The sequence below is a fragment of the Chrysemys picta genome, chromosome 3 (genome assembly GCF_011386835.1).
Source record: "Chrysemys picta bellii isolate R12L10 chromosome 3, ASM1138683v2, whole genome shotgun sequence".
Classification (NCBI taxonomy): Eukaryota; Metazoa; Chordata; order Testudines; family Emydidae; genus Chrysemys; species Chrysemys picta.
Genome location: NC_088793.1, coordinates 24,627,787 through 24,643,661, shown reverse-complemented (window position 1 = coordinate 24,643,661; position 15,875 = coordinate 24,627,787). Strand labels below are relative to the sequence as shown.

The 15,875-nt window shown below is 45.2% G+C and overlaps 1 long non-coding RNA gene across 1 annotated transcript; it reads right to left on the bottom strand.

The window, feature by feature from the left end:
• Nucleotides 1-617: 617 nt before the first annotated feature.
• On the bottom strand, nucleotides 618-15,050 carry LOC135982178 (uncharacterized). Its single transcript, XR_010599391.1, has 2 exons — nucleotides 14,707-15,050; nucleotides 618-1,281 (listed from the first exon to the last, which is right to left on the bottom strand). It is a non-coding gene; the product is annotated as an uncharacterized LOC135982178 (long non-coding RNA).
• Nucleotides 15,051-15,875: the final 825 nt, after the last annotated feature.

Below are 15,875 nucleotides of genomic sequence, written 5' to 3'. Positions count from 1 at the left end.
CTGTTCAGGAAACTGCAAGCAGGGACTTTCTTCCCGAACCAAAAGATCAAAATGCCCATTGTGATCCTGGGAGACCCTGCCTACCCTTTAATGCAGTGGCTTAGGAAGCCATATATGGGGCACCTTGACAGCAGCAAGGAGCGGTTCAACAACAGGCTGAGCAAATACAAAATGACTGAGTGTGCTTTTGGCTGTTTAAAGGCCTGCTGGTGCTGCCTGTATGGGAGGCTGGAACTGGTCAATGACAATACTCCTATGGTTATAGCTGCGTGCTGTGTGCTCCATAATATATGTGAAGTGAAGAGTGAAAACTTCACTCAGGGCTGGACCGTTGAGACTCAGTGCCTGGAGGCTGAATTTGAACAGCCAGAGACCAGGGCTATTAGAGGGGCGCAGCGCGGGGCCATAAGGATCAGGGATGCCTTGAGGCAGAAATTTGAAGCTGAAAGCCACTAATATTTGTTGCTATGCTTGGGATTGCAGTGCTTGTAATGCTAGGAGGTAATTGTGATTGGTGCAGACGATGCACTATGAAGGTTTAAGAAAACTTCCTGTTGCTTTGCAGGGCTCTGTTTGCTTTCAAATGGAATAAAGATTGCTTATTAATGAAATAATGATTGCTTTCAAACAAAAACAATTCTCTTATTAAAAAACAACAACCAGAGGAGAGAGACAAACAAAAAAACACATCAGCACTGAAGGGAAAGAGGTAAAGGAGGGTTCCAGGAGGAGGTGGGGTCCCTGGAAGGTTAAATATTTGTGTATGTCCAGGTATAATATGCAACCTTGTACTTTGGAATACAGTGCAGCAGGTACTGTATTTCAGCAGGTGTTGAGTGCAGTGGGTACTAGGAGTCTGTAGTGCTGGACTGTGACTGGGAGGAGTGGAATGCCGGGGGTACTGACTGGAGCCAAGACGTTGATAAGGATGTGTTGGTGGTGTCTGGGGGGTGCATGGCGAAGCGTTTTGCGACAGCAGCTACAGGGGATGGTGGGCATGGAGCTGCTCAGTTTGCAGTGCTAAGAGCACCTGGAACGTGTTTGCTTGGTGCTCCATAATGTTTAAGAGCCGCTACGTGGCTTCATTCTGGTACACCACATTCTCCTTTCGGTCCCTCTTCTTGCTGTCCCACCACTCCTTCAATTCTTGTTTTTCTGCCACAGAGTGCAGCATGACATCACGCAGAAAGTCCTCTTTAGTTCTTCATGGCCACTTTCTAATTCTGCGCAGCTGTTCAGCCAGTGATAACAACGAGGGAGGCTGGGCTCCCACGGTCATATCTGTAAAGCCAAAATGCAACATTTTACAGAAGCAGTATTGTTTGCAACACAGAGACCACTGATTCAGTGATTTAAAACACAGACACTATTCACATACCTGTCACTAACTGGCTGATCCCAGGCAAGCACACATGAGCCACAAGGCCCCCAAAATGGTGAGTAACCACAGGGGCGAGGGAAATCAGTGTTCCAGGACTGTACTGTACACTGGACACATGGCTCTTGCGGAGAGCCAGCACTGTAGGGGGGGTCTTATAATCATTCCTGTCCCCACATTTTCCACAGGCTGTGTTCATTAGGGAAGATATTTCACTGCTGAGGGTGAGCAGGGAATCAAGGGAGGGTCTTCTCCAAGACTGCGGCTTCCGCCTGACCCTTATACGGCTCGCCTGTGTGCAGCAATGGTCTGCCCCCCCCCACACACACACCATGACAGCAGAGTGGCGCAGGAAAGTTACCATTAATGGGGCAAGAAATAAAGCAGCTCTGCCAAAGAGCCTGTGGCAACAGATTGCCCAGTATCCCCATGATAGTTTTGTGGAGATCTGAGGCAGATTCCCGTGAAGTGAGGGAGTCAATCAACACCCTGTTCCGTCGCTCAGACTAGGCATGTGGTGGTACGTGCATCATACAGACACAAGCCTGCTTTCTGCAACCCTCCTGCCCCCAACAACTCGCTTCAGTGATTCCCAAATCAAAGTCACTTACCAGGGGCTTCCTCACCTGCTTCCACTTCGCCGAGCTCTGACAGTTGTGACTGGCTAGCCTCCTTTGGGGTAGAGAAGAGCTATTTAGAAAAGCTGGATGAGCACAAAACCATGGGGTCGGATGCGCTGCATCTGAGGGTGCTAAAGGAGTTGGCGGATGTGATTGCAGAGTCATTGGCCATTATCTTTGAAAACTCATGGCAATCGGGGGAGGTCCCGGATGACTGGAAAAAGGCTAATGTAGTGCCCATCTTTAAAAAAGGGAAGAAGGTGGATCTGGGGAACTACAGGCCAGTCAGCCTCATCTCAGTCCCTGGAAAAATCATGGAGCAGGTCCTCAAGGAATCAATTCTGAAGCACTTAGAGGAGAGGAAAGTGATCAGGAACAGTCAGCATGGATTCACCAAGGGCAAGTCATGCCTGACTAACCTAATTTCCTTCTATGGTGAGATAACTGGGTCTGTGGACGAGGGGAAAGCAGTGGATATGTTATTCCTTGACTTTAGCAAAGCTTTTGATACGGTCTCCCACAGTATTCTTGCCGGCAAGTTAAAGAAATATGGGCTGGATGAATGGACTATAAGGTGGATAGAAAGCTGGCTAGATCGTTGGGCTCAATGGGTAGTGATCAATGGCTCCATGTCTAGTTGGCAGCTGGTATCAAGCAGAGTGCCCCAAGGGTCAGTCCTGGGGCCAGTTTTGTTCAATATCTTCATTAATGATCTGGAGGATGGTGTGGATTGCATTCTCAACAAGTTTGCTGATGACACTAAACTGGGAGGAGTGGTAGATACGCTGGAGGGTAGGGGTAGGATACAGAGGGACCTAGACAAATTAGAGGATTGGGCCAAAAGAAACCTGATGAGGTTCAACAAGGACAAGTGCAGAGTCCTGCACTTAGGATGGAAGAATCCCATTCACTGTTACAGACTAGTGACCGAATGGCTAGAAAGCAGTTCTGCAGAAAAGGACCTAGGGGTTACAGTGGATGAAAAGCTGGATATGAGTCAACAGTGTGCCCTTGTTGCCAAGAAGGCTAACGGCATTTTGGGCTGTATAAGTAGGGGCATTGCCAGCAGATCGAGGGACATGATCATTCTCCTCTATTCGACATTGGTCAGGCCTCATCAGGAGTACTGTGTCCAGTTTTGGGCATCATTCTACGAGAAGGCTGTGAAAAAATTGGAAGGAGTCCAGCGGAGGGCAGCAAAAATGATTAGGAGGCTGGAGCACATGATTTATGAGGAGAGGCTGAGGGAACTGGGATTATTTAGTCTGCAGAAGAGAAGAACGAGGGGGGATTTGATAGCTGCTTTCAACTACCTGAAAGGGGGTTCCAAAGAGGATGGATCTAGACTGTTCTCAGTGGTAGCAGATGACAGAAGAAGGAGCAATGGTCTCAAGTTGCACTCAGGGAGATCTAGGCTGGATATTAGGAAAAACTTTTTCACTAGGAGGGTGGTGAAGCACTGGAATGGGTTACCTAGGGAGGTGATGGAATCTCCTTCTTTAGAGGTTTTTAAGGTCAGGCTTAACAAAGCCCTGGCTGGGATGATTTAGTTGGGAATTGGTCCTGCTTTGAGCAGGCGATTGAACTAGATGAGCTCCTGAGGTCTCTTCCAACCCTGATATTCTATGATTCTATGATCCTCGTCCAAGATTTCTTCCTTCTGGCTTGGTCCACTCTCGACTGGCACGCAGTGGAGGTGGGGTCGCCACCAAGTATCGCGTTCAGCTCTTTGTGGAACTGGCAGTTCGTGGGCACAGCACCAGAGTGGCAGTTTGCCTCTTGCGTCTTGTGGTAGGTGTTCTGCAGCTCCTTCACTTTGACCCTGCACTACAATGTGTCCTGGTCATGGCCCCTTTCTGTCATGCATTGTGAAATCTGTCCATAGGTATCATAATTCCTACAACTGGAGCACAGCTGGGACTGGATAGCCTCCTCTCCCCAAATGCTGATGAGGTCCAGCAGTTCGGCATGGCTCCAAGCAAGGGATCGCCTGGTGCATGGAGCAGCCACTGTCACCTGGAAAGATGCACTGAGACCACTGCACGCATCACCGAGCAAACAGGAAGGGGACTTTCAAAATTGCCAAGGAATTTAAGGGGTGGGGCTCACAGTTGGTTACCTGAGGGCAGTGCAGTAGAGTTCAAACCAATGACCAGAGAAGCGAGAACAGGCATTGTGGGACGCCTCCCGGAGGCCAATCACAGCACTGTAATCGACCAGGGTGTCTACACTGGCACTGCGGTGCTGTAGCCCTGGCACAGAAAGCTGTACGCCTCTCGTTCGGGTGTTTTTTTTTTTTTACAGTGCTGCAACTGCACAGTTTCTGTGCACCAAGTGACTTGGCAGTGTGTACACCTTGGGAGTTACAACGCAGACAGCTGCTTTCTGGCGCAGAAATTTGCCAGTGTAGGCAAGGCCTGAGAAAAGTGTGGGATGCACTTACAAAAAGATTGCATAAGTGCTAAAAACTGGGCACAGCATGTATTTCACAGTCTGGCTCCCATATTTAAGAATATGGGAAGACAAACACCACAAAAGCCAGTAGAAGACCAGAAAAATGTAAACCTTTCTTTTTAGTAAAAAATCAATTACATTCCTCCTTGTTGACTTTATGAATCCAAATTCAGAGGCTAAATATAACATTTGAAGTTTAGATTTTTATTTTGTCTTCCTATTGTGATATCTGTCTGCAACAGCCATACACTGTCTCTATTCCATAGAGAAAAACATAGTTGAGTCAGTCTTTTTTATAAAGAGAAACAATTGAAAAGTTTTTTTGAAGGGCCAAATTTCAAACTCTAAAATGCCCCCAAATTTATTCAATCTTGGCTAGTTTCTTAAATCTCAATGAGCACAAAAAAAATTGTCAGATTTCAAGTTTTTAATTTCAAACATTTGTCAGTTATTTGGGTTGTTTCGGACTGGAACAGATGGAAGAGTGCGCAGTTCCCTCCCCGCCCACTCCCCCATGGACTCAGAAACAGAGCTACCAAATTTATTCTAACTTTCCAACAATATACACTCCAAGGTGTGGCCAAGTATAGCAAATACTAGCCAAATGGGACTTGAGAGCAGTATCTGAAGTACTAAGAAAGGGTGGGAGTACTTGTGGCACCTTAGAGACTAACAAATTTATTAGAGCATAAGCTTTCGTGGGCTACAACCCACTTCTTCGGATGCATATAGAAGAAAGGGTGGGAAGGGGAGTTGGAATATACTTTGCATTGGTGTAAATTGTTTAAAGAAGGTGCAGAGTAGGGTGACCAGACAGCAAATGTGAAAAATCAGGACGAGGGTGGGGGGTAACAGGAGCCTATATAAGAAAAAGACCCAAAAATCAGGACTGTCCCTATAAAATCAGGATATCTGGTCACCCTAGTGCAGAGCAATGGAGAACTGGGTCTGTTGAATGTAAGAGAGCCTAACACTTAACACCCCCTTAGCCTCTGATTCTTGCAGTCAGAGAGCTATAGCTCAGGTTTCAGCCTCATGAGATGTCCTCCAATAATCATAGCGAAGTCCTCTAGGGAAAAGAGGGGAGTTGGCATCTGTACTGGGGGGGGGGAGGGATAGCTCAGTGATTTGAGCATTAGCCTGCTAAACCCAGGGTTGTGAATTCAATCCTTGAGGGGGCCATTTAAAGATCTGGGGCAAAAATATGTCTGGGGATAAGTCCTGCTTTGAGCAGGGGGTCGGACTAGATGACCTCCTGAGGTCTCTTCCAACCCTATGATTCTATGTGATCAAGTGCTGGCACTTACAATTTTAATCAAAAATGTATTCCAACATAAGCTAAAGATTGGTTCAGTTTTCCTTGACCTGGCTGCATCATATGATATGGTTTGGCACACAGGCCTTTTGATAAAATTGCCTAGAACTATGTCAAGTTGGTTAGTATGTGCAATGGCTCTGTTTTTCAGAAATTGCCATTTCTGTGTTCATATTGGTGATAGCCAAGGTGCTTGAAGGTACCAGAAGAATGGTTTCCCGCAAGGACCAGCATCATCTCCAACATTATTCAACTTATAGTCAAATGACCTACCACACACCAGGCCTTGCAAGTTTGTTTATGCAGACAATGTATGCCTCGGCACTCAGTCACACTCCTTTTACATACTTGAGAGTTTTCTGAATGCTGATATGGTGGCTATGGCCAATTATTGTTGTCAATGGTGCCCAATATCAAGTTGAAGTAAGACTGTGTCAAGAGTCTTCCACTTACATCATGCACAAGTGGACAGATAGCTGAACATAGTTCTCAATGGTTAGCGAAAAAAGCATGATTCACACCCAGTCTATCTAGCTGTCACATTGGATAGAACTCTCACATATTGTGACCATCTTACAAAGACAACAACTAAGGTCAAAACACGCAACAACCTGCTCAGAAATCAGGCCAGAAAGACATGGCACACCAACACTAAAATGTTACACACTTCACCCTTGGCACTCTGTTATTCAGCGGTGGAGTATTGTGCTCCAGTATGGGCTCACTCGTCTCACGCAAAGATGATTGACGTACAACATAATTCCACAATGCATATTATTTCAGGCACACTTAAATCTATTCCTCTACTACGGCTGCCAGTTTTCTGCAACATTGAGCCATTCAGTGTTCGCAGACAAAAAAGCATAGTGAAGCTCATGACAAAATTGCGTGATATGCCACATCTACCATTAATTAAACACTTGTTTAATCCAACATATGGTCATCTGCCCTCACGTCACCCATTGTGGCTAAGTTTACCAGGTGAGGGATTTACGGTAGAGGACATGTAGTGAGCTTCATGGTCCGCAGAGAAAGTGACAAATAATTATCTTGTCTTGGACCCAACTCAAACCCAACCCAGGTTTGATTTACCGTGAAGGCAATGGAGCCTTCTGAACCAGTTTTGTGCCAGACATGGACTTTGTGCTGCAGTGGAATTTCAGTGGCGTTTTAGAGACAGTCCACTATGTTCAGTGTGGGCAGCCACAATACATGACACATTGTTGAGGACTGCAAAATGACTCAGCTTCCTGGAGGTCTTCATGCCTTGAACATGGTAGCTAAGAACGCTGTGGCTTGGCTTGACCAGATTGCATACGCCAAATAAACTTAAAGATTAGTAACAAAGGGACTATATACAGTAACCAAAGAACGTTTTCTTCAAAGCACACTTTGTCCGCTCTGTGGTGTGGACCATGATAGCTACAACTAGAGTAAAAAATGCACCAGAACTGTTTTGGACAACCAGTTTACACCACCGTTCTATTAGCCTAGATGCATATTCTCTCTGTCCACAGCAGACAAATACTTATTGATTTATTTATTTACAGAAGATGTGTTAACCAAAACCCCATAGCTAATCTATGGTCTTGGCTATACAGTCAAAACAACAGTTTTTAAAATCAAGTTGTGCCTGAATTTATAACACAGTTTAGTCCAGATATGGATGCAGTCAAACCATCTAATAACCAAATATTTTTAAAAAGCTTCAGGGCACATCTAACTGGCAATTTTTACAGTGTTTGATAATCTTATTAGAAGCTGATTATAGCACAGTATAGTATAACTACTAAAACACAGTTTGTGCCTACCTACATACTGTAGGCAAGACTAAACCATGTTAGGACACAGTTGTGGAACTACCATGTTATAACACAATCTTTCAACAAGTTTCAGAGTAGCAGCCGTGTTAGTTTGTATCCACAAAAAGAACAGGAGTACTTGTGGCACCTTAGAGACTAACAAATTTATTAGAGCATAAGCTTTCATGCATATGCATCCAAAGAAGTGGGTTGTAGCCCACGAAAGCTTCTGCTCTAATAAGCTTATGCTCTAATAAATTTGTTAGTCTCTAAGGTGCCACAAGTACTCCTGTTCTTTCAACAAGGTCAATTTACCTGTATAGATAACTTGTTATCCAAGGTCTCTGTCTCTCCAAGACAAAATAGTACCCATACTACAGTAAATACCAGCAAAGAGCTAGTGTAGACAGGGCTATGGATTTTTTTTTTTACCACCATATAATGAAAGCTTGCTCTAAGCATCTAATTGCAGGAGATATAACACAATAATAAAAGCACCTATGCCCAGTCTACACTACAATTTCCACTGTTGCTATGATCTGTGGAGCATTACTAGTGATAAATGACAGATCCTAAATTTTCCCTTGACCTAGTTACATCAGAATTCCACTTCTGTAGTGCATATTTAACCCACTGGTCAGAGATGGTTCATGTACAATGTCACCCTTGGTGCCCCATCCAGAGGATATGAATCTGTTATAGCTCTGAGTTAGGGACCTAGTCGTAGAGACTCATGTTTTTAAGCACTGGAGGTTTTTGGTGCAATTCCTCGAGTTAGCTAGGATGGTGGCCCTCTCACAGAGAGGATCTTAGCCATGTTTTCTGACCACATGGAAAATTTAGAAATGGATTGAAAATGAGAGTTCTGTTGAAAAAACAAACTTGGATCCACTCTGCCTGGTGTTTAAATGGATGTCACTTTGGAGGCAAGCATTATATACTAAACAAACGTATGGAGATTTTCAGAGAAATCCAGAGGATTTAGCCACAATATCTTCCATTAATATTAATTTAAAATTCTTAGCAGAGTAAACTGGAACAATGTTTGTGTACATTTCTTGAAAAATAAATAAGCAAGCAAAAATTACAATGCAATGAGCAAGACATTTACATTAATACAGCAATCAATATTATAAACCTCAGGGCAAAGGAACGCAAATATATGACTCTATGGCTTTCTGCTTTTGACTTCTATTTTTCTTGTATATGTTTTAGTTTAAAAGCCCCAGTAGATTATCATGATACACAAATATGGGGCCTGATCCTGTTCATATTTGGCAGGTGTTCACCATTGCATTAAATCTTTGATCCACAAAAAACCTGCCAGTGCTTTCTGGCTGCATTGATGACATTGTGAAGCATTTTCACAACAGTATCTTGAAGAACAAGATGTACTGGATTAAAAACTAAAAAGCCCCATTCCTGATCCTCCGACAAAAGCTAAGCAAAGCCACTAAACTGGATGAGGCAGCAATGAAAGCATGACAGCAACATTACATGTGTAGCATCAGCAGCCACTTCACTTTCTGCCTAGCCTTGTAATATGGTCAGTGTATTATAAATGGCTTTTAAGGTCCAAAGAGTTCAGACCAAAAGCGTCTGCACTGTGTGAGTTCTCACAGTCTCATTATTCACTACACAGTTCTGTTTACACACCCTGGGCAGGAAGGCTGCCTTCAGGCACATGAGTCATGGTGAAATACAATTGAAAATGGTCTGAACCACTGAAATCCTTCCATACTCCTTAAAAAACGTTCGTTCCCAATTTTGCTAACATCACTTGCTTCCCCATGCATGGCCTGGTTGACATGCTTTACTCACCCACCTCCTCTTTTATGCATGCCCAGGCTCTGACAAGCTTATTAGCATGGTGAAAGATAACCTGGTTCTGAGCATCTGCACAGCAGCATGTTGTCCTGGCACAACCATATGTATTGGCTTGCTGCACAACTGTATTTATGTCAGTGCATTCTGGTGAAATCTTGGCATCTATTCCCTACCATCCCAGCTGCTGAGACCAGAAGAAAAAGACTATCGGTATGGTACAATGCATTTTGGGATGTCCTCCCACACACTGAACTGGCTAACCTAGTTAAATGGAAAGTCGGTGCCTGTGTGTGGAGAGAGATGTAAAAGGCTGAGTAGGAAGTGGCCCCCAGAAAACTGCATTGTAAAGCACGGGTAAAGGAGCAAATCTAGCTTAGCACCCTGGGCTGGAACCCAGAGTAGAGAGTGGGACTGGGTTCTCCTCCTGGCCCCAAGACAGGGGCTGCACAAGCCCATTGCAAGGGTGATTGATTACAGCAGGGGGACTTGAGGCTAAGCCCTGAAGGCAGGCTGAAAAATAGCCCCAGTGAGGTGGAAGGATTTTATTTGGGTTACAGATATTTTGGGACAATGGTGACTCTGGAAGGGGTGGACTAAAGATGATGACCCAGCTGGAGGGCCAACTTACTGGGAGAGACACTACTGGAGCAAGCCTTGGGCAGGGGATGCTGGAGAAAGGAGAGCAAGCCAGGCCTGGCGGTGCAGCTAGTTAAGAATGAACTCTTACAGTCACATATAACACACACTTGGCAGTGGATCACAATCTGGCCCTTTATAACTCATTTCTTATTGTCACTTAAATAAATAACCTGCAGCAGCCCTCCCTACTGCATTATCTTTTAGCCATATTGTGTGTGGAGTCAGCCATGTCTACAAACTCGTCTTTAGTCACATGAGCCTTATGCCAAGTGAGGGCATATAATAAATCTCATTGGCACCTTAGAGACTAACAAATTTATTAGAGCATAAGCTTTCATGGACTACAGCCCACTTCTTCGGATGCATACAGAGTGGATAAATAAAATATATTTATTCCACTCTGTATGCATCCGAAGAAGTGGGCTGTAGTCCACGAAAGCTTATGCTCTTGTCTCTAAGGTGCCACAAGTACTCCTTTTCTTTTTGCGGATACAGACTAACACGGCTGCTACTCTGAAATAAATCTCATGGTTCATGGTCCCTACTGGTCCCAGAGCCTCCACTAGTGGCTACAGAGCAGGATCAGAGAGGGCTCAGATCAGAGAGATCGTCAACCTGACAAGTGCCTGTTAACTACTTCATAAGTAATGCTAATTCTTAACAGCTAGCAAGGCCTGAGTTGAGCAAATCCCACTAAAAGGGTTTGTGAGCTGACTAGCTTTTCATTCCTGCTTTGTGAAGTGTTTCCTGAGAGCCATGCAAAAGCTTTCTACCTCTTGGTTCCCATGGTAACCAATGGGTGTGCTTTAACTGCACTTGGTTACCTGGCAGAGCAGGGAAAATGTCAACAGCCTATGGCCCTGGATCCATACTGTGGATGAAGCTAGATAGCCATGGCTCTATTTAAAGAAGAGCTGCAAAGCAAAATAAATGGTGTCTGTATCTTATTGCTTCCTTCTGATTATATGAACGTGACCTGATAGTGTTAAAAAAATCTGCTTTACATTAAATCCTAGAAATATCAGGGTTGGAAGGGACCTCAGAAAGTCATCTAGTCCAACCCCCTGCTCAAAGTAGAACCAATCCCCCCCATATACTACTACTGCAGCAAAAACCAACTTGCTGTGTGCCAGCATGCCTTCCACAGATGGTGAAATCCTTTGCAAACTCAGATGCTTAAACACCTTAAAGCTAACACTTAGTGTGAAACTGGTCTGTAGCTTGAAGGCAAGTGTGGATCTTTCCCAGGTTTCAGCAAGTCAATGACATTCAGCTGGTGCCAGATACTAGGCAGTCTGGATTCCCACAGAACTCTCTTGAAAAACTGAACAAGCCATTCCTGAGTGTGGGAACCCATATGTTTCATGAATTCAAGTGCAATTCTATCATATTCGGGAGCTGTACCCATTTTTAAAACCATTCAGCACTTTATCCAGTTCCAGACTAGTGAATCTTACTGTTGGCTAGATTACTCCTTAGGAAATGCCGCCACTCATCATATACCTGCCGTTTGACAACTCTGTCAACAGGAGCTCTGGTGACCTTCAACAGATGACTGGCAATCTGATTTGGAGTAACTGCCGGCCTGCTTTGTGCACATGGATGTTGAGCTGCACCTAGTTGACGAATTATGCTCCAGCTCTTCTTGGTTGAATGCATAAAGTCAAGCACCACTGTCACTTCCTTCCATCAAGCCTGACAAGTGGCATCCAATGATCTATAAGAATCTTTAAGTTATGCATATTTCTGGCTCTCGGGATTTCAAAGGTGGCAGGTTTTATTTGAACAGCCATTCAAATGAATGAAAGACCTGCTCTATAAAAACCTACTTTCAGATATATTGTCTCACTTTTCATATCTCCAAACCCATCAGGGGAACAATATACTGTGACTTCAGTGTTTAAATTCTTTGACAAGGAGAAAGGGCAGGCCCATCAATTATCTCTGTTTTGTGAATTCTTATTTTTGAGTCATTGGGCCAAATTTTAACTCAGCTGAAGTAACACTAGGGAGGAATTTGGGCCCAAGGTTTTAGGTTCCAAAAGACCTGGAGAATCTTTTGCAGTGCAGTGCCTAGCATGTGGTGAATTCTGGCTCCTTACTGAAAATTCCAACAGAATCATAAACTTGTTCTGTCTCCTCTCTCTGTTTGGGAATCTGCCATTTACAGAAACAAATGAGGAATTCATCAGTGATAGTGATGAGTGAGCTGTGAGTCCCAAATTCCTGGAACCACCAGTAGAATCTCCACACATTCTGTCCATGGGGTTTTGCTGAAGACCAAAGCTTTGAAAAGCAAGGCTGGGGGAGGAGGAAGGCAGATGGATAGTCACTATTCCAACAAAACTTCATGAATAATTAAGCAAAATATCTGGTTAATATTTCACCATCTTTTGGACTAATTGTTCAAAATAGCTGCCAAGCAGAAAATGTAAAAGCAACTCTGTTTCAAGATAGTGTGGTAGCCTAAGGCAAAGGAATGGGGGCGGGGTTCCTCTTCCAAATAGAATTACTTTATAGTCCAAAGTTAAAAAGAGGCTGACACATGGAGGGGGTGGCCCTGAGGTATTAACATCATCAATCATGGAAGCTGGAGAGGCTTGTCTGTGGGCCCTGTGTTAGAGAGTTACAGAACCCAGAGGTCATTTACCTGACTGCTCAGACAGGAGGGTCCTTGTCCTGCCATCATTACAACGGGCTGAGCTTGCAGATCATTTCTTGTTTGTCATCAAAGTAGGAGCTAGAAAAGTCCTTCTAGCCCATCTGGTACATTACCCTGACAATGCAGAATTGTTAAATATATTCTGGCCTTTTGCTTTGTCTCGTGTATGGGGTTTCCACTGCTTTCCCTGAGAGAGTAATTTACACGCTAATAGTTCCCTCCGTAAGGCGGCTTACCTGATATTCAGCCTAATTTCATCTATTATATACTTAGCACCTATCATTTCCGTAGTATCTAAGATCCATTCTCTCTTGCTTTGGACCACCTTCAACAATTTCTCACCCTCCTTGGTGTCTGCGTGGCCAGTCTAATAGTTGTACACTGCTATCATTTCCATCCAACCCTTAGTGATTGCTTAGCTTAACCACGTACTATTTACCGGGTTAAAATCATTAAACTATAGAAGTAAGTGGGGTTACACTAGGGATGAATTTAGTGCATTTAGTTATTTTAATCTTAGTCCCCACCAAGCTCCTGTGTCGGGCTGCCAGGTGTCTGCTTCTTGACCAGAACACCTGGTCGAAAAGGGACCCTGGTGGCTCCGGTCAGCGTTAGAAGTCCAGTTGGTAGTGCAGGCAGGCTCCCTACCTGGCTCCACGCAGCTCCCGGGAAGCGGCGACATGTCCCTCTGACTCCTAGGCATAGGGGCAGCCACAGGGGCTCCGCATGCTGCTCTGCCCCAGTGCCGGCTCTTCAGCTCCCATTGGCTAGGAACTGCAGCCAATGGGAGCTGCGGGTGCAGTGCCTGCAGGCGGGGGCAGCGTGCATAGCTGGAGGGACATGTCACCACTTCCTGGGAGCTGCCTGATGTAAGAGCCGCCCAATGCTTGCACCCCTCCTCCCCTACCTAACCCCCTGCACTATTCCTGAGCCCCCTCCCACACCTAAACTCCCTCCCAGAGCCTGCACCCCGAACCTCCTCCTCTGCCCCAGCCCTGAGCCGCCTCCTGCACCCCAAATCCCTCATTCCCGGCCCCACCCCAGAGCCCGCTCCCCTAGCCAGATCCCTTACCCCCCCACACACACCCCAACTCCCATCCCAGTCCAGAGCCCTCTCTTGCACCCCAAACCCTTCATCCCTGGCTCCACCCCAGAGCCCGCACCCCCAGCCAGAGTCCCCTCCCGCACTCCAATCCCCTGCCTCAACCTGGAGCCCTCTCCCACACCCTGAACCCCCCCATTTCTGGCCCCATCCCAGAGCCCACATTCCCAGCCAGAACGCTCACCCCCTGCTGCACCCCAACCCCCTGCCCCTGCCCAGTGAAAATGAGCGAGTGAGTGAGGGTGGGGGAGAGCGAACGACGGAGGGGGGGGGGATGGAGTGAGCAGGGGCAGAGCCTCAGAGAAGGGGTGGGGAGGGAAGGGGCAAAGGTGTTCAGTTTTCTGCTATTAGAAAGTTGGCAACCCTACTCCTATGAACAGTTATAAATATATTTTCCACTAGGGTTGGGAGAATGTATGCAAATATTACACAAACAGTTCTTGTGAAACTCTCTCTGCTAAATTCTCTCCAAGCCTCTGCGTTGGGTCCCAATCCACTGGCCCCATGTGCGGTAAACTTCCCTTGGTCTGAGTAGGATCTAGCACTGTCTCTTCCCTTGGATTCTCTGGCACATTTCCTGAGCACATGCTCCCTGTCTGATATTCTTCACAGAAATGGGATCACATGGTCCAGTTACCTAAAGTCCCCCAGGACCAGTGCTCACCCCTCAGAGTCTTTAATGTTGGTTTTATGATTACATTTATTTAAAATTTAATTATTTTAGCTTAAACACACCCTCCCCCAGTATTCCACATTGTGGGTGCTCTGGGTTTACAGTTAAACTCTTCATGGACATGTGATAGCAAGAAGCAAACAAACACAGATTTTGCACAGGATTTTAAAACAAATTACTTGTTACTTAGATAGCACAAGAGATACACTGATCTAAGTGAAACAATAAACATACCTCTACACAATTCCCCACCTCGATTTCCTCACTACTCTGGAGAGTTCTTTGGGCCCAGGGCAGACCCCTCTGAGGAATCCAGGATCCCTCTCCTGCACATGGCTTCGCTTCTGAATAATAGGACTCCTCTAGGTCAGCTTGCTAGCTTTGACCTCAGATGGTCCTGCAGTTCAACAAGAAACCCCTGCTATGAAAGCGTGCTCCTCTCTCTTACCCAAAGCTTCCTGTTTCAGGCTCTGTGAGTCCTTCAAGCTTATATGTGCCACAACCAACACCTGGTTCCTTTGTTGTGCTGCTGGGGATTTTCCCTTTTCCAAACCACAGTCCCCTGCAGAAAAGTTGGAGAAAACTGGTTCTCCTAGCTTCAACTAACCTGTTGTCCCAGGTGTTTACACCCGAATTGGCAAGCAATAAGGCTTAACAACCTTCCATTGCACCAGGTCTGGGAGGGACATGACACAGCCTCTGTCAAGTCATGGCTGAGTCACTATATGTTGAGGCATGTCACAATACAACAATTTCATAACATCAATCGGAATTCATAAATTGTACGTAGGCAGATTTCCCAAATTGACACAACCACATTTCCCACTAGGTTTTGGGGCGTATATGCAAGTACATTTCAAATCCACCAGAACTTCATAGAGGTTTCATATTCATTCATGCAATGTAACTACCAGTGTACTGAAACTCGGTTTTCAATACAAAACGGTTGCCATAAGTTTAGGGCTGTGATAACTTGTTGATAAACATCAATAATGCTGCTGGTTCCTTTGAGGAGGGGGTAAGGAAGGGTTTTATTCTTTAAATACTGGATAGCAAAAGCAGTGGATAGCATAAAGAAATGGTCAGTACTAGATACCTTGATGAAATGATCTGAATTTACCCTCTGGGGGATAACAGTACCCTTAGAGTCTGGATGAGGAGTCTGATCTAACCATACCTCCCACTTGGCAAATGGTGAGCTAGCTAACTCCAAGAGTTTAAAAAAATCAGAAGATAAATTGAAATAAAATTGGAGGTTCATTAATACCCTAAAATCTCCACAAGAGCCATCACCTCTGCAGATGTCCTGAGTCCCACATATTATCATACCATTGTTAAGTAGTATCATGGCCTAAAAGTAGATTAATCTAGGGTAGTGATGGTTCCCTAGTAACCACAAGCTG